Here is a 13,270-nt window from a genome sequence, read left to right as displayed (position 1 = left end):
GCTTGGCAGGAAAAGCATATTAATGAAGGAGGTTGGAATGGATTCTGAATAAGCCAAACCACAGTATCTGCCACAGTATCGCTCTCACCTTTATCACACTCCAACTCAGAAATCTTAAATGTCCCCCCAGTTCTGACAAGATTACAATACACAGTGTTCAACCAGATTTCAATCTGATTCCAACCCATATTCCTTGCCATATCATTCTTCACCAAATCCTGGACCCTTAATTCTGGCCAGGTTCATAATCTATTTTCACATTAACCTGTACATTTCTTCATCTTGTATCTCTGCTTTTCTCTTCCTTGTCTCCTGCCTTAATTTATTACTAGCTGAATCCTATCATTCCTTCCAAATCTAGCACTAACTTTACCTTCTCCATGCATTTAAAAATAGCTAAGCACCCACTTGAGTATCTTCCAGGTACTGTTCTACCTAAAACCAATAAAGTGATGATGCAGAAGAGGAAAAACACCAGAATGAAGTCTTTGTGAGGCACACATATTATCAGAGGTAGATAAGCAATAAATAAGTAAATTACTCAGCATGTTGCAAGGTGAAAAATACTATGGAAAAAAAGGCAGGTAAGGGGGACTAGAAGTACTGTGGGAGGGAGACAGAGTACAGTAAAACATTTCGGGGTAGGTCTTATTATTTCAAATTATGAAATTTAAGCAAAGACCTGAAGTGAAAGACTTAGCCATGCGTAAATCTGGAAGGTTGTTCCAGGCAGAGGGAACCAACAGAGCGAAGCCCCTAAGGCAGAAGTAGGGCTGAGTGTACCTAAGGAACGGAAGGCAGTCCAAAGTCTTGATTAGGAAAAAAGACAGAAGCAGGAAAGATCTCAAAGATAAAAGGAGGTTGTAGTAGCCAGGTCAGGATGAGCTGTCCAGGACACTAAAAACTTCAAATTTAGCATTTACTCTCAGAGAAATGGGGAACCACCAGAGTTTTACACAGAGGAGTGACATAACCCAATGGTTCCTAAATAGGGTCAATTTTGCACCCCTAAGGGACCTCGAACAATGTAAATATTTTTTATTAACACAATTGGGGGATGTTGCTTGCCAAGAATGCTGTTAAACATTCTACAATTCACAGCACAACTCTACAACAAAAATTCCCTTGCCCCAAAATGTCTACAGTGTCGAAGCTGAGAAATGCTGATATAATTTTACATTTGATATAATCACTCTGGCTGTTGAATTGAGAATAGGCTATAGTGGGGTTAAGGGAAACCATTTTAGGAAGTGTGATGGTTAGGCTACTGTGTCAACTCAGCCAGGTTAACTGTGCCCAGTTGTTTGGTCAAGCAAGCACTGGGCTAACTGTAATAAAAGGGCATTTATGGACTTTAGACACCATTGACTTTACTGAAGTGGTAAATCATAGATAGCTGCTTATAATTACATCAATCAGGGAGATTGTCAATGAGTGACACTCAACCCAATCAGCTGAATCCCTTAAAAGGGGAAGTGATTCCAGCATTGAGAGAGAATTTCCCAGCTCTTCTTTGGACAGCCAACATCTCCCGGAACTCGTTAAGAATCTTCATTTGACTTTCATCACAGCTCCTGCTTGTAGCCTGCCTGCAGAACCTGGACTTGTGCATCCCCACGGCTGCGTGAGAGACTCTGATAAATCTCTTACTATTGACAGATATCCCTTGTTGATTCTGTTTCCCTAGAGAACCCTGACTTATACAGGAAGCTACTGTAGTAATCCAAGCAGGTGATGATGGCTGCTTGTACCAAGGTGGTAGCAGTGGAGGTGATGAGAAGTGGTGTACATTTTAAAAATATTTAAAGGTAGAACAACAAGAGTAGCTGATGATTACATGTGGGAAGTAAGAAAAAGATAACGATGAAGGTCCATCAATTTTAACAAGGAAGGCTGGAGTTTCAGTTTTGGACATGTGAGGTTTTTATGACTTGACAAGAGCAATTTTGGTGTAATCCTAATGGCAAAAAGCTGACTGGAGTAGGTTTTAGAGAGAAAGCAGGAAGAATTGGAGACAGCTAATATTAGCACAACTTTGGGACGTTTTGCTCTAAAGGGGAACAGAGAAATAAGATGGTGGCTGGTAGGAGCATGGAGGTGAGAAACTTTTTTTAGTGAGGGCAATTATAATGTGCGGTATATTAAAATGAGAATGATCCAGCAGAAAGAACTTGATGTAGAAGAGAGCGTGAGCGAGGAAAAATGCTAGAGTAATGTTTTTTTTTTTAATTTAAATTATTTATTTATTTTTAAAAATTACATTAAAAAAATATGAGGTCCCATTCAACCCCACCGCCTAGAGTAATGTTCTTGAGTCAAATGGGGATGGGAGCTGGTACTCCAATGGGGGCACTGGATCTAGACAGGAGCCAGGTTTGTCTACAGATGAGGAAGAATAGTATGTGGATACAGATGAGAAGCAAGAGCACATAACTGCAGATGCTGGCAGCGATGCAGGGCTAGAAGCCTGTGCAAGGTTTCTTCTGGTTGCTCCTCCATGAATCTTCTCCTTGTCACCACATCTCAGTGATCTCTCCCTCCTTTAATCTTGTATTGTATTTATTCTGCATCACTTGTTTGATATTTACAACCTTGTAGTGTTTGTTTCAGATGCATGTTTTATTCTAGAACTCAACTGTAAGTTTCTCAAGGGACATAACTTATTTAATCTTCCTAACAATGAGGCAGTATTATTCTCTCCATTTTTTCTTATGGGGAAACTGAGGTATAGAGATGTTAAATAGCATTCTCAAGGTCACAGTAAGTAGAGAAGCTAGTGTCTGAACCCAGGCAATCTGGTTTCAGATCCCATGTTCTTATCCACTTTGTGGTTACAGAACCCATAGGTACCTGTCTTCTAATGTCTTGTTTCACAGCATAATTGGGATCTCATTTGGTTAAAAAAAGAAATGTCTAATTAGTTATGAATTAAAACCACTTTTCTGAGAAAGAACATTTAAAATAAGAGATAAAAGATATTAAATGAATCTTTTAATAAAAAATTAACACATAGATAAGATAATTAAATATAATTAAACGGGGCTGTCAGCTTTAGTCTGACAACCTAACCACATGTCAACCAATTTCTTATTAGGTAAAGCTCTGTTTACTTTCCTTTGTTTAACACAGACATAACTGAAAGGGGCTGCAGAGAAGGCAGGCTGTGTTTACTATCTGACACTTTATATGGTGTGTGTGTTCCCCACCAGAATATAAATTCCATGATATATCTGTTTTATTATTTCCAGCACCTGGAACAGTAAGTACCTAGTACAGGGCAAATACCCAAAAAGTATTTGTTGAACAAATTTTATGGCCAGAAATATATGCATTCTATTCTACTAGAATGCTACATTTATCCACCCCCCCCACCCCCCCTTAAAACCAAGCTTTTAGGATTCTGTGATTTTCACAATTTGTCTGCCTCCCCACTACTTTTTGCAACCTACTTTTTATGGTCTCACCCTGAAGTTTGAACTATTACTCCAACTTCAAGTTCTCAAGCAAATAATACATATATTTCTAACCATTCATTCAACAAACACTATACATATATAGAAAACCACACACACATATAAAATGTCAGTAAGTGACCAAAACCTCCTCTTTCTCCAGCTCTCTGTCTGTTACTCTGATAGTCAACTCTTTCTCATACAAACCTCTGAGCCCCTGTACCTTCCACCCCCCCCCCCAAGAGATTGGACTGGTTTGCATAATCTTTAAAAAAATTTACTGACCTCACTGCTGTGTGGTGAATATAAATGTAAAGTGAAATATTAGGCCAAGCTCAAAGAAGTAACCTGAAACTTGTCCTGATGTTAAAAAGGCCTTTCCCCCAAATTATGAGATCTGTAATCCTCTCCTGTTAGGTACACTCTCATCACCATAACAACCCACATTCCATAAAAAACAGTTAGGGGAGCCATTACAAGAAAGGCAGGAGGAGGAAACTTTTGACGTTGCCTTTCAGGAGTCCCACTCAGGTAGTTAATAACTTTTTTTTGACAAATCATTAACTTCATCACTAACATATCAACTGTTATTCTACCCTTCAATGCAACTGATACTCTTAGGGACTACTAAGTTAATGTTTACCAGTGAATTAAGTTCCTCCTACTTCTGCAAATTTTTTTGTTCGTTTGATTTCCCCATTTGATGCCTTAGTTTCTGTTGAAACATATTTCTGGCTCTGTATAGTATATTAATCTCTCACCATTTTCCCTTTCTTCTCTATTTGTTAAAACTGCAATAATAAAGATCAATAAGGTTATGTCTAAAATTAGAAGGAATAAGTCCCTGAAATGGCTATGGAGCTTATCTATGAGTAAAGCAGACAACCTTGGCATATGGACTATCTTTTCAATAGACTGCACTGAGGCTTTTTTTTTTTTTTTTTTGTACTTTCTATTTGACAGGCAACAACTGAGGTTGCTGCTTTAAGACTGCCAATATGTTTATTATTTTTGAAGCTGGGTTATGGATACATGGGAGTGAATTATATTACTCATTCTACTGTTTATTAGTTAGAAAATTTCCAAAATAAAAAAGTAAAAAAGAAAAGATATAGACAGTAATCTATATCCTAATAATCTTTGTTGGGTTAAGTGAGCATTTCCACTTTCAGAAATTTATTCTAAGGAAATAACAAATAACAAGATTTGTGCACATATTCAACGTACCCTTACAAGTGCAAAAGAAAAATTGAAAAGAACCTAAATAATCACAATATAAAATAATGACATAAGCTGAGATCTACTGATATAAGAGAATATTATATAGGCTTTAAAAAGTATATATAGGGAGACGGATGTGGCTCAAGCAGTTGGGCTCCTGTCTACAATATGAGAGTTCCAGGGTTTGATGCCCAGGTACTTCTGGTGGGGGTGGGCTGGCCTGTGTGGTGAGCTGCCCCACGGGGAATGCTTCCCCACACAGGAGTGGTGGCCCAAGTGGAGAGGTGATGCAGGAGGATGGTGCAATGGGGGGAGACACAGAGAAGAGACAACGGAAGATGCGACAGACCAGGGAGCTGAGGTGATGCAAGGGAATGATTGCCTCTCTCCCACTCTGGAGGGTCCCAGGATCAATTCCCAGAGCCGTCTGATGGGAGTGCGACACAGAGGAGCGTGCAGCAGGTGGATGCAGGGAGTGGACGAGGGAGGGAGGGGGGAGGAATAAATGGATAAATCTTAAAAAAAAATATATATATATATATATGAAATATATTTAATTGTATGGGAAACAGTAATATTATATTCTATAAGTACAAAATGCTTGTAATTTTAAAATTAGAATCAAGGCTGAAGGAAATATATTAAATGTTTATGGAGAGAACCTCTGGGTCATGGAGAGGACCTCTGGGTTGAAACATTCAATGCAAACTATTTTCCTTAACCTTTTCTATATTTTCCAAGTTTTCTACAATAACTGTGATCAGAAAAAATAATTTTAAAAAAATTTAGTGATAAAAAACAGCATTATCACTAAATATATTTTCCACTGGCCTGTTCACAAAATGAATATTTCTTCTTTATATTAGAACTTCTAATAAATAATTTCATTGTTATTTGCATATTATCTTTAGCTTTAGGCCTCCTTATATCATACTGGGCACTATCCTCTACACCGTCAGTTTGTAAAGGACTTTAAAAGAATGATTATTTAAAATGATAATCCATCTTTCTGATCCAATAATAAAAGTTATGTGTATAACTGAAAAATTAAGTCTATTTTTCCCATTTACCCTACTGGTGACAGGAATATTTTATACCTATGTAACAACAACTTCCTCTTCAAATTGGCAGAATAAAGTAATTCAGTTCCACATTATTGTTGCATAGAATGTTAAAGTATCAGAGCAATAATATAAAAGTTGAAAAATTAACAATACCTCAAAACTCTTGATTAGGAAGGCAAAGGGAGTACAATGCAACAGGCAATTTTAATAACAGGTGTGTACTTTACAAATTTCAAACAAGGAAAACAGAACCAATTACTCTTGAAGTTACTTAATGTTATTTTCAAAAATGAAGGTAGGGGGCATTTTTGAGACTTGAAGTTGTCCTGAATAATATTTGGCAGGGACAGATATAGGACATTATATATCCTGCCATAGCCCACTGAATGGACTGGGACAGAGTGTAAACTACAATGTAAACTATAATCCATGCTGTGTAACAGTGCTCCAAAATGTACTCATCAAATGCAATGCACGTACTACACTAATGAAAGAAATTGTTGATGTGGGAGGAGTGGGTGGTGTGGGAAATGGGGTATATGGGAACCTCTTACATTTTTTAATGTAACATTTTGTGTAACATTTTGTGTGATCTATGTATCTTTAAAAAAATAAAGACTGTAGTTATCAGTTTCATATTTTTTACAGCCCAATAAGTAAATGCTAAGAAAAGAAATGAGTCAAACCCTGAAATATAATATTGTTATTAAAACTTTTAATGTATTCTTTTTTTTTTTTTTAAAGATTTTATTTATTTATTTAATCCCCTCGCCCCGGTTGTCTGTTCTCTGTGTCTGTTTGCTGCGGCTTGTTTCTTTGTCCGCTTCTGTTGTCCTCAGTGGCACGGGAAGTGTGGGCGGCGCCATTCCTGGGAAGGCTGCATTTTCTTTCGCGCTGGGCGGCTCTCCTTATGGGGCTCACTCCTTGCGCATGGGGCTCCCCTACGCGGAGGATACTCCTGAGCGGCAGGGCACTCCTTGAGCGCATCAGCACTGTGCGTGGGCCAGCTGCACACGGGTCAAGGAGGCCCGGGGTTTGAATTGCAGACCTCCCATGTGGTAGACGGACGTTCTAACCACTGGGCCAAGTCCGTTTCCCTGTATTCTATTCTTTACATTTAGTGTTAACATAAAATTTACTCGGCAATGCTTAACATTTGAAATAAACATTTTTCTACTGAAGAAAAAAAAAAGTTAAACTTAAGGAAAAAAAAAACCCAAAAAACAACAAAAAAAGGTAAAATAGATATGAGATGATGGTGAGTTCATATCTGAAGTGCTCCTACTTAACAGGGACACAGAATTAGGTACCAACACCAGAAATTTGAAGGTTGATTTATCCTGGGTAAATTATGTTTTCTTCATGTGTTTCTCCAATATAAGTACTTTCCTTAAATCTTGATCTTAAATGATCTATGTATCCACTTCATCTTTTGGACTTTTCATTTTTCTGTCTCAATATGCACTTGGGTATGTAGCATTATTATTTCCTCAGTGAGGAATCCAAGCAGCTACAACACTGGATTTTAATTTTTTCAGTCCTTGCTTGTCTGACCAAACTTCTTAGGGACACATAAATTTGCTCAATCTTTTTAGTAAGTTCTGACTTATCAGAAACAGGGATATACGAAAAACATCATTTGACCCTTCTGGGATCAGTGGCCTTAAACAACAGATACAGGGAAACGGACTTTGGCCCAGTGGTTAGGGCGTCCGTCTACCATATGGGAGGTCCGCGGTTCAAACCCCGGGCCTCCTTGACCCGTGTGGAGCTGGTCATGCGCAGTGCCGATGCGCGCAAGGAGTGCCGTGCCACGCAAGGGTGTCCCCGCGTGGGGGAGCCCCACGCGCAAGGAGTGCGCCCGTGAGGAAAGCCGCCCAGCGTGAAAAGAAAGTGCAGCCTGCCCAGGAATGGCGCCGCCCACACTTCCCCTGCCGCTGATGACAACAGAAGCGGACAAAGAAACAAGACGCAGCGAATAGACCAAGAACAGACAACCAGGGGAGGGGGGGGAATTAAATAAAATAAAAAAACAAAAACAAAAACAAAAACAAAAAAACAACAGATACATACAAGCGCAAGGGACAGAAATGATAAACTTGTTGCAATAAGATGAGATCTACACATGACGCTTAAAAGACGACTATAGATGGCAGCTATTTGTGGGTTTAGTATGGTGTGTCACTTGGTTCCTGCTGAGCTAAATACCACCTGCACTTATTATATCCATTAAATAATCTTAACACTTGGCTCAGTTTGCAGCTTCCAGATTTGCAAACACTGTTTGCTTACGTATCAAGTTCTGGACAATTACCGAGTATTTAGCTATGTTAGAACCTGGAGCTTAATGATAATATCTTCTTTCTTTTTTTAAAAGATTTTTATTTATTTATCCCCCTCACCTGTTGTTTGCAGTTGCTGTGTGCTGTCTGCACCTGCTCGTCTTCTCTTTAGGAGGCACTGGGAACTGAACCCAGGACCTCTGATGTAGAAGACAGGCACTCAATCACCTGAACCACCTCAGCTCCCTGGTTTGCTGTGTCTCTCACTGTCTTTCCTCTTTGTGTCTCTTTCGTTGCATCATCTGGTTGCATCAGCTCAGTGCACCTGCCTGCAGTGCCAGTTTGCCTTCTCCAGGAGGACCAGGAACCAAAGCCAGGACCTCCCATGTGGTAGGTGGAAGCCCAATCACTTGAACCACATCTGCTTCCCCTTGAGCAACATCCGCTTCCCAGTATTTTCTAATATCAGAAATTATGTGCTGGGGTGGGGGGTGGTTTTTATAACGATGGGAAAAAACTAGAAGACAGTCTTGCACATTGTCACATTATTTTGATAATGATGAGACTGGATTTTTGTCTTTTTATTATCCCTATATGCTTGCAAATGACGTATTTCCTAAAAAATAATCTTGATTTTAAATTAAGATTGATGGCAGTAGTCCATTAACTTCACTTAATCCTTCCAGTAAAACCAGTAAAATTGCTGTTAAATTTGATTTGTACATTTGACAACTATTTATGGGACACTACTGTACAGAAGTACACATGTAACTCCTATACTCACAGAACTTAAAATCCTGTAGGGAAAAATCATATACACAGGTAGTGAACCACCAAAAAGTGATGAAAATAAAAGATCTAGGCTCTCAGAATGGGTCAAATTTAAAAAGGCTAGGACGGAGAAATGCATTTCAGTTAAGAGATAAACAGCATTAACAAAACCATGAGGAAAAGAAAACACCAAGTGAACATGCGAGAAGTCATGCTAAGCTGCAAAAATGGTGTGTGATTGGAAATATCAGTAAAGGGTGCAAAGAAAAACTAGGACAGAACTGTGTAAGGCCTTAAGTGTTAAGAAATCTAGACTTTAGTTGATGGACAAGAACACCAACTAAAGGCTCTTCAAAAGCACAAAAGTGAAAAGTATTGCCAAGATTATTTGGCAATAATCTGTTGGTGTCTGTTGGTGACCTAAAGACAAAGAACCTCAACTTAGATGATTATGTGAATGATTCACATGTTTATCAAGTCCCTCATTCACGACAGGGACCATTCTCTCTTCGACTTCATCCTCTACTAGCACTCTGTCTTCCATACTCAGTCCAGCCTCAAAGGCCTCCTTGTTGTGCCAGGCATGTTCTCAACTTATGTCATTTGCACTGGCTATTTCTGTTCCCAGAATCCTCTTTCCCTAAATATGTGTATGGCTAATTTCCACCTGCCCTTTAAGACTTTCCTCAAATGTCACCTTTTCAATGAAGCTTATCCTGACCACCCTATTTTAAAATGAAACGAGCTCTACTTTCTGTTTTTCTCCAATGTCACTCATCACCTAACACTATAAAATTTACTCATGTATTATGCTTGTTTGCTTTTCCCCACCAGAATGTAGACTCTTCAAGAACAAGGGTCTGGGAAACGGACTTTGGCCCAGTGGTTAGGGCGTCCGTCTACCATATGGGAGGTCCGCGGTTCAAACCCCGGGCCTCCTTGACCCGTGTGGAGCTGGCCATGCGCAGTGCTGATGCGCGCAAGGAGTGCCGTGCCACGCAAGGGTGTCCCCCACGTGGGGGAGCCCCACGCGCAAGGAGTGCGCCCGTGAGGAAAGCCGCCCAGCGTGAAAAGAAAGTGCAGCCTGCCCAGGAATGGCACCACCCACACTTCCTGTGCCGCTGACGACAACAGAAGCGGACAAAGAAACAAAAGCAGACAAAGAAACAAGACGCAGCAAATAGACACCAAGAACAGACAACCAGGGGAGGGGGGGAAATTAAATAAATAAATAAATCTTAAAAAAAAAAAAAAAAAAGAACAAGGGTCTATGCTTCTTTTACTCATGGCTATATCCTAAGCACCTAGAAAAGTGCTTGGCATATATTAGCACTCAATACATAATTTGCTAAACACTGCTGAAAATAGGAACTGCAAGAACTCATAATCTTCTTAGGAAAGAAAATTAATTACACAGTGTTATAAATACATTAAAAGAGGACCAAGTGAATCCAGACGACGACCAAACTGGGGTTCTCAAAAGCCTGATTTAGGGGTTCCACCAGATTATCTTTCCTTATTCCTGCAGAAGTGCTCAATTTCTCACATGAGTGAGATGGCCTCAATCTTGAGAAAGCCTCCGGCCCTCCAGCTTACTCTAGCCCTGATCAAGCCGGAAGCAGGCACTCACCCACTGATTCTGGAGGCTGTTATCAGTGGATTCTGAGCAACAGTTCCTTATTGTATGAATGAGAGAACTATTGTGGATCAAGCAAAACTGCCAAAGGTTGTACCAAGAACACAAACGGAGGTTTTTCTATCAGCAGCTGGTAGAGTTCAAGGCCGTGGGCCAATCCGAGCCTACATCCTTGCCCACAAGGATGCCACCCAGCTCTGGAGGACGCTGATGGGACCACCAAAGTGTTTCGAGCATACCACATGGCCTCAGATTCAATTTGGGGGAGTTTTGGTCTCACTGACACCCGCAACATGACTCATTGCTCAGACTGGTTTCAGCCAACAGAGAGCGTGCAGGCTTCTTCCCTGACTTCAGTGAGCAGCTCTGGTATGAGGAGGAACCCCGGCTGCGCTGTGGTCCATTCTACAGTCCAGAGGGAGGCGTCCACTGTGCAACCAGAGCAGGAGACCCAGGACCAGCCTAGTGCAGGCCTGTCGTTCTGTGAAGACCAGTGTTATTGCCCAGCCCCCTCTCTCAAGACCTTCCTAGGACCAGAGAAGCTTGAGATTATGGTGCCATCTCGGCCACCTCCCGAGGGTCTAGCTCATCATCACCTCCTCCTCTAGAATCTAGCTCTGTCTACCTCTTCTCTGGGATGTTCGTGGGTGGTTCCGAAGAATGATGGACAGCTAGACTGGTCACCTGTTTGACTCTTTTTGTTGGCCAACTATCCATTTTCTTTAAGGAGGAGCATGCCTAAATGACTTGTAAGTCTCCTGAAAAATGTGGTGATTCTATTTAAGTAGCATTTGGCGTATATTTCTCAATAAAAGTCAGTGTTCTGAATCTTCAAAAAAAAAGATATACAACATAAAGTGCCATGAGAGCCTGAGGGAAAGGCACTTGGAAAAACTCAGGGGAAAGCTTCTCCTAGAAGGCAGTGACTGAGTGAAATGAGAAGAGGAGAAGCGTGCTATAAAAATAAAAAGACAGAAAATTGTATAGTCTAAAATATAAACCACAATGTAAACACAAATGTTACCTTGTTTGAAAGCTATTGTCTCAATATCTGTACCTCAGTTTCAGTAAATATGGTATGAATATGTTAAAAGATTATTGCTGTGGAAGGGAAAAGGTTTATGTTGGATATGTGGGAGTACTGTATATGGTATATATGAATTATTGTGATCTAAAACTCTTGTGAAGATAAGCTTAATAATTAGAAAAAAGAAAAGAAAATGATAGGATGAAGAATTTTTCCAAATCAATATGTATTCTATATCTAACCTTTAAACTCATTGCTATATTCCATTTTACTATTAAGGGAACCTGGCAATATATTGGGCTTTGCTTTTCAGGAAGTTCTGGATCACAGAGAGGTTCAACAATGGCAGCGGAGGAAGAGTGGTGTGGGATGTTATTAACAGGGGACACATGGTTGGCAGGGAGTTCTACAGGGCATATATCCAGGGTACATAAAAATGTTTGGATATTTTCATAGTGACTACAATTAAAAACAACAACTGAGGGAGTGCTGACTTCCAAGCCAGGGGAGCTCTATCACAGTCCCTAAAGGAACAGCAACAAACCCCCAAGCGCAACAGCAAAGACCAAAAAAGAATGAAGGTCCAACAATGAGCCCCTGATACTAATGACTATGCTTGTGAGCTTGTGCACCTGAAATAAGAACAAGGCCTAGAGCAGCAGTGTGCCTAAGAGTTACCTCCTGAGAGCCTCCGTGTTGCTCAAATGTGGCCAGTCTCAAAGCGAAACTCAGCATGTAAATTCACTGCCTTCCCCTCAGTGTGGGACATGACTCCCGGGGATAAGCCTCCCTGGCGCGAAGGGATTACTACCAAGTAACAGCTGATGATGTAACTAGAAAATGACCTTGAATAAAAAGGGTCAACTCGGACCAGCAGAATATCTCTGTCTATATATAATAACAGGAGTTAAAGATGCTTTTTGACCTAAATCAAGGGGGAAATGGAAAGGACAAATGAGTTTACATGGTTATGAGTCTCTAAAAAAGAGCTGGGACGTTATCAGAGGGATTGCCCTTATGCACACCTCAGTAGAGTCCCAGAGACAGATAAAGTAGATAGAACCCCAGGTATTGGTTCTTCTGAGGGCTACAGAGACCCACAGGTTCTATGGTCATGGCAGATGGAGTTCACTGCCATGTCAGTTGGCCCTTCTTTGGAGTTGGTGTTTCTGTGTGATGGAGCTGGACTCAGATGTGATCTCTTTTCACAAGCCTTTCCTGTTACTTTACCAGAATTGTAGTTGGTGCTAGGGTTTAATATATACCCAGGGGATCTGAATCTCTGGACTGATCATATGATAGCCAGGCCCTGAACCTCAACAGACTTCAGCTCCTACACTCTGGTTTATTGGACTTAACCCACTCAGCTAACATGGAGTTGAAGAAGGTCAACCACCACACCATGGAGCCAAGAGTGCCTACAACTGAAAGCAGGAAGATTGCATCCAGCATCCATGTGGAATCTAAGCCCTCTCTTGACATAGATGTGGAGTGGACACAACGAATCCAAGGTCCACAGGATGGACGAATAGAATATGGATTAGAGTGGACTTACTGATATTCTATTCATGAACTATAATGATTAGTAATCGAAGAAAATGTGGCATTGGTGCGGAGAAAGTGGCCATGGTGGCTGCTAGGTGTGGGGAATGGGAGGAAGATGTGAGATGTGGAGGTGTTTTCAGGACTTGGAATTGTCCCGGGTGGTGCTGCAGGGACAATTACCGGACATTGTAGGTCCTTCCATGGCCCACTGGATGGAACGTGGGAGAGTGTGGGCTATGATGTGGACCATTTACCATGAGGTGCAGCGATGC

General features: G+C 40.7%; 1 protein-coding gene and 1 pseudogene across 7 annotated transcripts in view; one reads left to right on the top strand and one right to left on the bottom strand.

Annotated features, from left to right (window-relative positions):
- The window catches only part of FNDC3A (fibronectin type III domain containing 3A), a 216,516-nt gene that overhangs the window by 57,277 nt on the left and 145,969 nt on the right, over positions 1 to 13,270 (bottom strand). The gene's annotated exons all lie outside the window — the stretch shown is intronic.
- LOC139436604 (nucleoside diphosphate kinase 6 pseudogene) lies at positions 10,335 to 10,892 on the top strand (annotated as a pseudogene).

This window comes from Dasypus novemcinctus, chromosome 15 (genome assembly GCF_030445035.2).
Source record: "Dasypus novemcinctus isolate mDasNov1 chromosome 15, mDasNov1.1.hap2, whole genome shotgun sequence".
NCBI lineage: Eukaryota > Metazoa > Chordata > Mammalia > Cingulata > Dasypodidae > Dasypus > Dasypus novemcinctus.
This window is presented reverse-complemented; position numbering and strand designations above follow the sequence as displayed.